This window comes from Halyomorpha halys, unplaced genomic scaffold (genome assembly GCF_000696795.3).
Source record: "Halyomorpha halys isolate HHAL.00 unplaced genomic scaffold, Hhal_1.1 Scaffold348.1, whole genome shotgun sequence".
NCBI lineage: Eukaryota > Metazoa > Arthropoda > Insecta > Hemiptera > Pentatomidae > Halyomorpha > Halyomorpha halys.
In genome coordinates this window covers 1,301,253-1,313,185 of record NW_027116547.1, presented here as the reverse complement: position 1 = coordinate 1,313,185, position 11,933 = coordinate 1,301,253, and the positions used below count along the sequence as shown (strand labels likewise).

General features: G+C 28.5%; 1 long non-coding RNA gene across 1 annotated transcript in view; it reads right to left on the bottom strand.

Annotated features, from left to right (window-relative positions):
- Positions 1-2,325: 2,325 nt before the first annotated feature.
- Positions 2,326-11,933, bottom strand: part of LOC136797251 (uncharacterized) — a 239,351-nt gene continuing 229,743 nt past the window's right edge. Inside the window, exon 4 of the long non-coding RNA XR_010845098.1 lies at positions 2,326-2,378. This is a non-coding gene — a long non-coding RNA (uncharacterized lncRNA). The remainder of the gene's footprint in view (positions 2,379-11,933) is intronic.

Sequence of the window (11,933 nt, the reverse complement as noted above, 5' to 3'; positions counted from 1 at the left end):
TCGAGCAAATGATAACTTAAAAAGTATTGAGCTATGAGTATAAAATTGTAGGCTTTACAGTAGTTTGAATTATCTTTTGTTAAATCAAATATTTAATCTTATTTAGAATGAAATATTCTGTAAATTGATAACTCTCAAGATTTATAAAAAATCCACCATTTATACGTTACGATGTTCATTGGCATATGGATTTTTTAAAAGTAATTCTGGTAGCTAGGACTCCTTGAATTATTATCAGGATTACAAACACTTGGCTCAGGAAATGAGCTTATTTTTTCCGTTAAGTTTTTTTAATATGCACATCCATTATTGTAAACTTCATGGCCAAGTTCCCATTTAAACAAAATGCTTATCGGTAAATTTTAACGGGAATTTTGAGAAATAGTTTTTTCTTCTGCTCTTAACGCACATTAACTCTAAATTACAATAATTTTTTGTGTGGCCATATCTTTGACAGTTTGTAAACATTGGAATATCAGAGTTTTTATGTTTGGGCTCTAATGTTATGAATGCAGAAAAAAAAATTATTAATTTTAAGTTACTGAGTAGAGAGGAGTAATTTTTTTTTGGTTTTATAAAATATTTATTAAGTATTCTGAATACGTATTCGACATCAAATTGTCTTTGAATCTAACTTGGTCTTTAATTCTTCTTTTATTATATTACAGGCATTCTTCCTGATAACTACATTCAAATGTTTATTTTAATCTGAGGAAAATGTGTGGTATTATTTTTATTCCGCATTGTAATATTTAGACTATGTTGTGTAGTCACCTATAGTTAATTTAATTTTTTTTTGTTATTGGCAGTCAATTGGGTTGTAAGTGGTCTGATACATAATAAATTATGATAAGATTATGAATGGAAGTGGGTTTAATATTCGGGTTATTATTTTTGCTACTGCTCCCTGTTGCTGTTGTATGCTTATGAGATGAAAGGTCGAATTCAGATACTTGATTAATACTAATACACACTTTTACGTTTAGAGGAGAAATTTTCAACTTATTTTCCCATTTTTTTAACAGATGATAAAGACTGAAACGGTAGATCCAAGGTTTCTTTTCTTCGAATTGGATTCATCAGTATCTTGGTCTAGATCAGACGTTCTAGACGTTTTAGAATCAGAAAAGTGGTGGAGGTTTTGAGATAAACTGGGAAATCGCTTAAATCATCACCTGATTGCAGTAATTATAAAATAAAACAAAAAACCTGAAAATATAATAAATAATAAAAAATTAAATTAATATAAAAGACTCAACAGAACCATACTCAATGTAGATAGTCAATAGAGGTGCGATAACCTTTAAAGCCATGAAAAAGTATTTAAAGAGGACAGAATTTGGGTTGAAACGTGCCCTCACTTTTTTTAAAGTGCTAAATTTCTGCTCGTTTAATTCAAAGAAGCTGGAGATGCCCAAATGTAGTTGAAGAAAGGATATATATTTATAAAGTAACAAATATATTAGGCTTCTCCAAAAACTTGTTATATAGGTTATAAAACGGATATGATACTCCGTATACACCCTTTAATTAAAAGAAAAAAATATTTTTACGATTAAAAATATATAATCTGATAAGACTATATTAATCAATTAGATTTCAAGAACTAGTATAAATAACTAATAATAAACCTTCTGTAGTATCTGAATATATTACTAGGCTCTTCTTGATAAACAATAATCCATAATACGGTTATAGATTTTTTTTTAAGTGCATTGTAAATATAGATGTAAATATCAATAATTAAATTTAAAAATAAGCGTTAATTCACACTTCCGAATAATGTTAAAATAAATATTTTGCAAACATTACACTCTTATTTACCTGGAAATATGAAGTATTTTACTTCTACTGCACTAAACCCACTTTCAGTTACTAGCAAAGGAAGGAAGTCCGAGGAAGCAAATCACTCCAACTAAGCCCTTTGGCAAGAATGAATGAGGTAACAACTCACAAGTGTCAACATTAACAAAAGAAAGAATTTTAGAAAAACGAGTAATGAAGGAAAAGTTCTAAAAAATGGTTGTAAATTAAAAAAAAATAGTACAACTAATAATTAAAATTTAATGATAATGAATAACAGTTGTTTTACTGAATTTAAATACCATAGGAACCAATTTTAAGCAAAACTAGAATTATTTGTCTTATATTCTTCCACATTCAATGGCAAAATAAATACTTTATAGGAATCTGGAAAAATTATTTAAAACGATTGAGAGAGTATAATACGAATAATATTTGATACAATAAAAAAAACTTTCCGTATAAAGTCATAAAAAAATATAACTTAATCCTCTCTAAGTCCTTTAATTGGTTTCCACCTACCTTTCAACTTGGATAACGACATCCGCACTGGTCGGGAGTGCTTCCTTCATTTCCTGAAATAAAAACTGGATTGAATTTTTTTTCCGTTTTTTTTTTTTTTTTGCACAGTTATTGAAGCTACACATACATGAGGCATTGTGTAAGCCATTTTAATCTGGCAATACAATTTTCATGTTTTACTTTTGTTAATTTCAAAAAAATATATTTCTTTTAATTTCTGGCTAGTGAGATATATTTTTTGTTTTAACTGTACCAAATTTCCTGTTGGGTTGTGTTCTTAATTCTATAATTAAGATGCCGAAATGAATTGACTTGATTCTATGTAAGATAAATTTTACTTTACAATTATACCGTGATTTTTTTATATTGACAATTTTTATTTATCAACATAATTTACAACTTGGGAATGTCAAAAGTATTTTAATTTTAATTATATTTTAGCTTATCGTGTGTCTTTTGTTTAGTGTGTAGTGTGTGTATTATGTGTAATCTGTTATATTATTTATTATAATATGTAGGTTACGAAACAGCTCAGCTTTGGTTGGTTTTACCTAAAATAGTTATAATTTTTTTAACAGATATGAAGCTTAGGAGATGAATTAATCAAGAAGGAATGAATTTCATACATTGATTCAAACTTTTTTATAAGTTTATTTAAAGGAAACCAATATTTGACGGTCTTTAAATAAGTCATCGATTCCAAAGTTGTGGTTTAAATTTAGGACTTTAGAACCTAAAAAATGATTATTTTTATTTATAAAATAAAAAAAAAAAAAACTAAAGTTTAGGATACGGTTATTTTTATTTATTATATGTATAGCTAATATATTATATTCAGTAACAAACAGTTCAATCTAGGTCTAACTTTTACTTAATATGTTTAACATGAATGATTGTGATGCTGTTCCATTCTATACTTCTGGTGTTTTTGAATAATTTCGTAATTATCGTTATTTAATAATTTCGTTTCAATCAACTGTAGGAACAAGCTAATGAAAATTTAAATATAATGTTTAGTAAAGAAAAATGCACCATATGAAGATTTTAGTATAGTGTAAAACTGTCTGTCTTGTAACTATTTTTTCACATAGAAGGACTTTGACTATAGCAGTCCTATACACAAGAATTAGTTTTAGTAGAGAAAATATCAAATTAGGTTTTAAAAAATTAATTTTTCTTTTATATAATTCATGTATAATAATGTATGCAGTATGCAAATCTTGCAAAATATTGTTTAACACGAGAATTTCTCGTCCATATATGAAAAGTGATAAATAAAAATTCATAATGGAAATTCCAAGGTTTACTATTTTTCGTTTTTTCTCTCTTTTTTTCCAGAGTATAGTGATAATAGGTCCTATCCACTTTGTTGGTGCTGATTTACGTTCCGCTGATAAAAGCTTTATCAGCCGCCAGCCAACAGCTGTAATGGAGGGCATAATCACCACTTCACAGAGGCTTGTAACCCGAAAAGTAAACGAGGTCCCTTTAATCCAGTTACTATACAGTTTACAGCTTTTTGATAGCATTATAAAACCACATGAATGAGTAGATGATTTTTTTCATAACCAGTGGTTCTTGTAACAAAAACGAGGATCTATCCTTTTTTTTTAAATTCTTTTCTTTGTGTTTATTGTTTATTTTGAGTTGTCATGTCGACCATTGTATATTCGATGTTTTATTTATTGTTTTATAACTGGGTACTACGGTAAATAAATTCATTCGCTCTATTTCTCTTCATTGACGTTTCGATCCCGGTTGGGCAACGCTTTGCAACTGTTAAACAACTCAAAAGTTATTGCAAGGGTTCCCACGATCAAGTATTAATTGGTAAAACTTACTTTTCGGTTAAGTCCTGATTTTCCAGGCCAGCAAGAACTCCCACGGCAGCAACCCTCGCCCTTTGCTTAGATAGTTCTCTACTACGCCATTTATAAAGTGCAACCCAATGTTCAAAATAAGTAATAATAATAACAGTGACATATCATATTGATTAAAATAAAAGTAGGTAACTTGGAATATTATGGTTATGAATCTGAGAATGCAATAAAAATGTAATAATAATAATTTTAAAGATAAACATTTGAAATGCAAATAATCCGATTTACTTTTGATTTGTTTTAATTTAATTAACTTGAGACTGATAATTGACACAAGTTCCTTTATTTATAAAGTGCGAATAAATAGGGAAAAATATTATCTTTATTTTACATTATACTTTTGACAAGGTTTTCCTAATATACAATAAAAGAAAATACCCAATAATGACTGGTGTTTACCTGATGTGCATTAAATACTGTAAACACCTGAAATAACGTATCAAAATTTAATCTGTCTGCACAGACTAAAGTAAGGAGTTAAAGTTTTTTTTAGATTTTCTTTTAATTTATTATATTATATAATTTACCAAGCATGTCGTAACCTATGCTATGACACCTCATAGCTCAGAAAACTTTATGCATCATAAAAAGATAACATGGCTTCTATTGGACTTCATAGAAGCAAGAAAGATATATAAAGGTAGCCCTAACCTATCTTACCTTTAAACTCAAAACCTTTACCTAAAAACTGGACTCTTACAGGGAGTATATTAGAGCGTGTACGACTAGTCACAATAGTTGTAGAAGTACAATCCAGAATAATTAAAGGAAATGCAGCCCGGGTCACCTGCCCCAAATCACCTATTTAGTAACTATCTTACTTTAACTTTAAAACATATATATAAAACGGAAAAGGGGACTTAACTTAAAAAAATAGTTTAATCGAGCAACAATTGAAAAAGTGCCAATCTGATTGCAGTTGTCTCTACCATGAAGAATTGAATTTGATTAATTTTAAAGTTGTAAAATCGTATTGTTAATTTTGTGCAGGGTTTCAAGGAATCATAGCTTTAGGGACGATAGTTACAGTGTTCAGACGGAATCGTATATTATTATGTATATTGGCTAGTGTAATCCTAAATTTCGTTATCTTTTAATTTTCAAAATAGAAGAGAGTATTTTACATGCCCTAGAAAATTATTTTTGGAAGATAGTACAAACCATACCTTTACATTTTTGAGAACATAATTAATTTAAAATATTAATTAATGAAATGTTTTCACAGATTTTAAATACAAGCGAGTAATTCCTATTTTAAAATAGTTTAATGGCGTTACAACTTCATGGGGTAATTAATACATTATAACTTTCCCAGTTATATAAAAGATCCATACGAAATGAAGATTATAGATATCTATATATAAGATAATCCATTGGTATTAACATTCATATTCAACTCATTAATTAATTAAGCGGTTAAAATCATTATTCAATAGTATCAGACGTTGAAAGAAAATGTGTTATACTTATAGATTTTTCTATATTTATAAGGTTACATTAAATCCATAAGTTAAACATTATTTGCTAGTAAATTAAAAGTTATAGCAACTAAAACCGATACAAACAAAAATATATCATTGATAAAATTCAAACTTCATTTATTTATTGATATTTACAACTCTATTTATATAAAAATACATCCAGCTAATTTGGTGTAAGGTCATATTGATTTATTAAAGACGTGTTGAAAAACTATTCTTCGCTAGCTTTTTAAACTTTATTTACTTTATTTTTTTTCTATTTTCTGTATTCGAGTGATATAAAGTTTAAATATTTTTCTTTTTTCCATTTCCAGGAAAAACCGACCCAGAATAGGACGAGAGTGAAAAGTCTGAGTCTCTTACGTAGGAAAGAAAATCTCTTAATAAAGTCTTTTATTAAACACCAGAGAACCTTCTTGGAACCTTCCATATGATGCGAGGAATGGACTTTCGAATAACCTTCCATTATTAATATCATTTTATTCTATATATATGTCCAATACGTTTTAATTAGTATTTTAATTATGTTTTTCAAAATTTAAATTTAGTATAACATAATTAACTTTTAATATAAATATTCATTTCATTTACCTAGAAGGATAAAAAAAGAGAAATGTCCAATTAAAAATTCCAGTGTCATGGAAGTTATCTGCATTTTTATTTTTAACACATATTAAAGCAAACCTTTTTTTAACGGGAAAATAAAACTGTTGACAAGTCCAATGTTAATGATTATTTTTAAATGTACATTCTCTAATTTTGCGTGCATATTCTATTAGAAAAGAATTAATGTAATACATAGTTTTGATACCGAGTTTTGTATTAAAAACCATCTAAATTGAACTTAAGTGCTTATGACGCCTCTTGTCCAAATGACTGATTGGTCGGAATGATACTCGAGGTGTGTTAAATTACTACTCTAGTGGATTTTTAAATTTTTCGAATGTTGTTTAATTCGGCAGGACTTCTTCTACTTTATTATACATCTTCACTTAAAAAACAATAACACTCATCTATATTTTAATTTTTTTATACAAAATAGGCTATATCATGCTAAAACAACGGGTTTGGTTTTTGTTACCATGCTAATGTAAGTATAAATAATCCGAGGTTAACAATTAAAACTGAATTAAATTCATTATCAATAGTTTCAAATAAAGCAGAAGTTTGTTAGTTTGAACTTACAGATTTTATTAACTACCGTCTGATTCAATCAAGATTTCGTTTGTAATTCCTCTAAATATAGAGGGTTAAAAAATTTAACTCGATTTATGAAAAGATATCTTATAACGGATTTTATATTTGCACATAAAGTTCGGATGTTATACAGTTAATGAAATGCACTTTTTCGTGATATTTCGTGAAAATATGCACGGATAATAGCTCTTAGTGATATATTCGTCTGATTTCATTTAATTTTACCATCGAGACCGCTCCCGTTATCTATCTATCGATGTCTACCTTCTCTACCTTTTATTTTTTGTCAGTGGAAGTTTTAATACCAGTGACGATGGAGAAGCGCTTGAAACTTCCGAAGTTCTGTGTCTTTTTTACAAGTAGGGGGACAAGCTCGGTTCAGAGTTCATCGGGCTGAATAAAAATATTGCTAATTGGAATAAATATGTTTAAAATATCATTTTACTTGAGTATTTATTTCTACATATCATTTTGATAGCATTTAATTCATGTAGATTTTATAAATATGGTGTTAATTAGTTCTCTTAGCTCTATTACTACTGTCTGAAGAATGTAGCAAAACCAATACTTCCGGAATTCTGCTTTTTCCTTCACAAATAGGGAACAAGCTATTTTCAGAGTTCTCAGAAAGGCCGTGTCTGATCTAGACAAATTCTCCGACGACACAAGTAATCTAAACCATTTTTCTTTTTTTTTTTTCTTTAGGGGGCCCCTGATAGACTAATAGCAAGGATAGAAACAACGGGAGGACAGGGGAATGCGGTGTCGGCGATAGCGGTGGTCTAGTAGAATAACTAACCTCTGTATTCAGATGACGTTTCGCAACTTTATTGTTTGCATAGTCATGTCCTACAATGAAAAAACTAACAAAAAAAAAAAAAAAATTCGAGTTAGTTGCGGATTTCCTGAAACCGTTCTTTCTAACATGTAATCGGCTCGCTATTTCTGTTTTGTATAATATAAATAAACTAAATACAAAACAGAAAAAACAGTTAAGTTTTGTAAATACAAAAAAAAAATGGGCGAAACTTCGTCTCAATATAGGTGGTATTGGTATTTTTATTTGGTATGAAGAACTAGTCCGGATATCTAAAAATAAATATTAACTACCCCAGGGGAGAATCGAACTCACAACTATCTGAACCGGGCGCTTTGGGCCCTACACTCTAATCCGCACGGCCGTCAGGCCCCTTCTCGTTATATAGTAGTCTTATTGACTGACCCTTAAGATCCATAAAAATATACATCATTATTAGTACAAAACATTTATCAATATATTTTATTGATATACATATATGATTTTTTAAATTTAATTTATTTATTTTTGGTTTGAATGCGATTACGATTATATCATAATTATTCATTTACGAAGTTTGTGGCAGATAGTAATATTTATCAATAAATAAAAATAAAAATAAAGTTTTTATTAATATAATTATAATCATATGTTTTCATACCTATGAATTGGTCAATTTATATTACCTATTTATATTAATGATAGTACTTGATAAGGATTTATCTTTCAAAATTATTTAACCCTTACGTTATTTATTTCAATATTTTTATTATTACTATTAGCCAAAGTAGAAAAGAAGAAATATTTAATTTGTTTTAATTTATGTATAGTTTATAAGTTCATTTTATTTTTACATTCAAATTTTACCATTATTTCTTTTATTTTTGCCTTTAAAATAAAAAGTTTTAAACACAGTGGCAAAAGACCTCAAATGTTTTGCGTTATTTAAGGAAGAGTCTGAGAATATTGTTTTATAACATCTCTCGGCCCAAAGTAATAATTATGAGCGTAATATAAAACATTTGATAATGAATTGAAGAATCCTAATAAAAGATTAAAATATTAATTTTATTAACATAACCTGATTGATTCACGCAAACTATAATCTAATTATATGTACAATCAGACCACCCTTAGATACCTCAAGTGCTTCTTAATATAGGAGACGGAAATTAGATACAGCCACATTTCCAAGCCGAGAGCTCCCTGCGAACCAATTAACGAAGCAGCTCACAGCTAGAGAAGTTTATTTCACTGCAGCTTCGGGACATTCCACAACGCTTCTAAATCCTAGTTCTGAACTAGATGTTACTAACTAGGTAGGGGATTTAATCCTCATTATGTTCTACATACATCAGTGAATCTCATAGACAGAGAGGTCGAACAATAGAATTATAAACCAACGTGAATTAGAATTGGTACCTATAGCATATGCTCTAGTATTAAAAAATGGAATAGTGAATTTTATTAACGCTCTGAATTATCACACAACGGTTAATTATTAAGATTAGTTCTTTATCATATAAGAAAAGATAAATTATTTCGACATCATTATATAAAGTCAATAAAAAATTGGGTAATAGTAATGAAGTCAAAATAAAATCAGACCAATCATACATTTTGACTTCGGTGTTACACTTGTCACTAGACGGGACGCGTGAACACAAGAGTTACGACTCAACTCATCGAAGAACACAGCAATTAGATTGAATGTTTAGAAGTGCCATATGGCAGCTTCTTTTCTTTCGTATTAACAGTATTATTATTAATCAATATTATTTACCCTCGATGACCACTTTGAGTTGAATTTTTGTCTTCTGTTTAAAATGCAGGTACTTTTTCTTTAATAAATAAAATTGCTTTTCTAACCTATCTATTTATTTGATAATTGAACATTCTCGGTAGCAGATCTCTAAACTGCCGTCATTACACTGAGCGAATAACATGGAACAGTATTACAAATATATAAGCAATAACATTAATTCTACTTAAATTAAGAAGTCAGTATTGTAAAATGTAGTTAATTGTAACTTTAACATACTGCTTTTAAATTTGAATATATTTATATTAGATTTTAATATACTTCATTTAGTGTCTCCGATTTTTTAGGAAAATATTTAATTAAATATTTATTATTTGAATAGTCATGTTTCTTTTCATTCTAGTATACCCATGAACATGAGTAGTAAACTGAAAAAATTGAAAACTTATCACTTCAATGAAGACTTACAGAACAGTTGGCCACCACTATTATAGACTAATGTTAGCTTATGGCTAATTGAAGGAGGTGTATAACATAGGCCGAAACGTGGACATAAAATAAAAAATAAACTGCGCTTATTTGTATGACTTAACACTGCTTAATTCTTAAATTATATCTACGATCAACTACACCCATAACGAAATAAATCATAAGTGAAAACCTAGTAATCCATACAGGATCTTAATAGTCCAATATAAACTAGGTATGAGTTTTTACAAAGTTTGCATAGAATAAGCCAAATTGTGTATGTTGATTATGCTAAGGAAATATTTTACCCTTTATATTTAACTATCGCTTAAAATAAACCTATTTATAATAAAATATATACATTACATACCTAGCCCATGGTTTTATAATGCCCTGATTTAATCTTCTGGAACTAAAACTTCAAAATCAATATTTGTAGTAAATGTAAACTAAGATCAATCAAGTAATGTTAATCAGTGCAACAATCTACATTCCAAGAAATATTTCACTATGTTTTTTTTTTCACCTCTGAAAGGTTTATAAGATCACGATCGTCCCCCAGCTTTTTAAGTCAAATATCACTGTAGTTATTAAATTATTTGTTGACAAATATTATCTAGTATATAATAAACAATATATTGAACAAATAATTACCATGCTTAAAAATTGTTTAACGGTAAAAGTTTACTAAAAGCCATGTTTTTCTCGCTGTACTGTGTGGTTTTGCCTCACGACCGACCCTGAAGTTCCTTTTTTTTTATTGATAATAGTAATCTGCTAGCTGTACTTACATCTGCCTGCTGTAATAAATGAGACTATAAAAAGCATAAGTGATTCATTTGTTAAAATTGTTATTACTAAATTTTCACCAAATTTTTATCGTAAAATTATTTTTTCGTCCTTGTACTTGTTATAATTTACGACCGTCTCGTTTGTCTGAAATGCTCTTTGCTGTTTTAACTGATAAGTTCATATATATACAAGGTATATTTATTTTATTGTATATAGTAGGCAATATGGTGTTTCAGGTTGAGTTCAGGTGATTATAAGGAAAAAAATACTCAAGAAATTAAAAAAAAAATTGATTTAATAATAAAAATATTATGTTAATTATTTATTGGCATAACAGTAGTATAATTCATAATACTTAATTATTTATAATCATAAGTAGATTCTAATATTAAAATAATAAAAAATAAAATATAATATATGTTTCAGCTTACAATATTTGGATTTGACTATTTTTAAATGGACATTAATTTATTTGATTTGAGTCATTTAATTTGAAATTTAATTTAATTAGTTTTCCCAAACGTAGATCGTGCAAAGTCAGCCGTTTGTGAGGGAAGAAAAAGGAGAATTGAGATAGGAGGAAAGGATCAGAGCTTGTTTGGTGCCTGGAGAATTTGGAGCTCTACGGCATCTAATTGCAATCATTCTACACCTTGGTTCGGACAAAAGTAAGTTAAAATGTGATGACAGTGCTGTGCGAAGTGCCTTTACACACACATACATATATTTACTATAGAAAATTATGACTTGTTTAATTTAATTGTGGTCTATTTTGTCTGATTTATGACAATGAATCAATTACTAGGATTAATATTAAACAAGTTTTCTCATTGGTTGTAACTTCTCCCATGACATTCGCTGCTTCTATTTCCAACTGTACTTCCTTTTATTTCGTGGTGTAATCCAGCATATGCTAATAAAATCAATCATGTTCGAGCAAAGTTGGGTCCTAGAGTGTCGGATTACTCCGAACTAATATTACTCCAAGTTAACACTAAATAATGCTAATGATACTAATCAGAGATAACTTGATGGATAAAGGAAAGTACTTAATAATATATTATTTTAAAATATTAATTAGTTGTGATGAGGATGGGGAAAAACCCCGAAATTTCGCGGTGTCAACCTTGAAGCTGTGACGCACAGATGATTAATTTTGTTTATTTACTCTCTTAAACGCGCGGATATTTATATAACCACATAACTCCACTTAAAAACCAGATATATATATA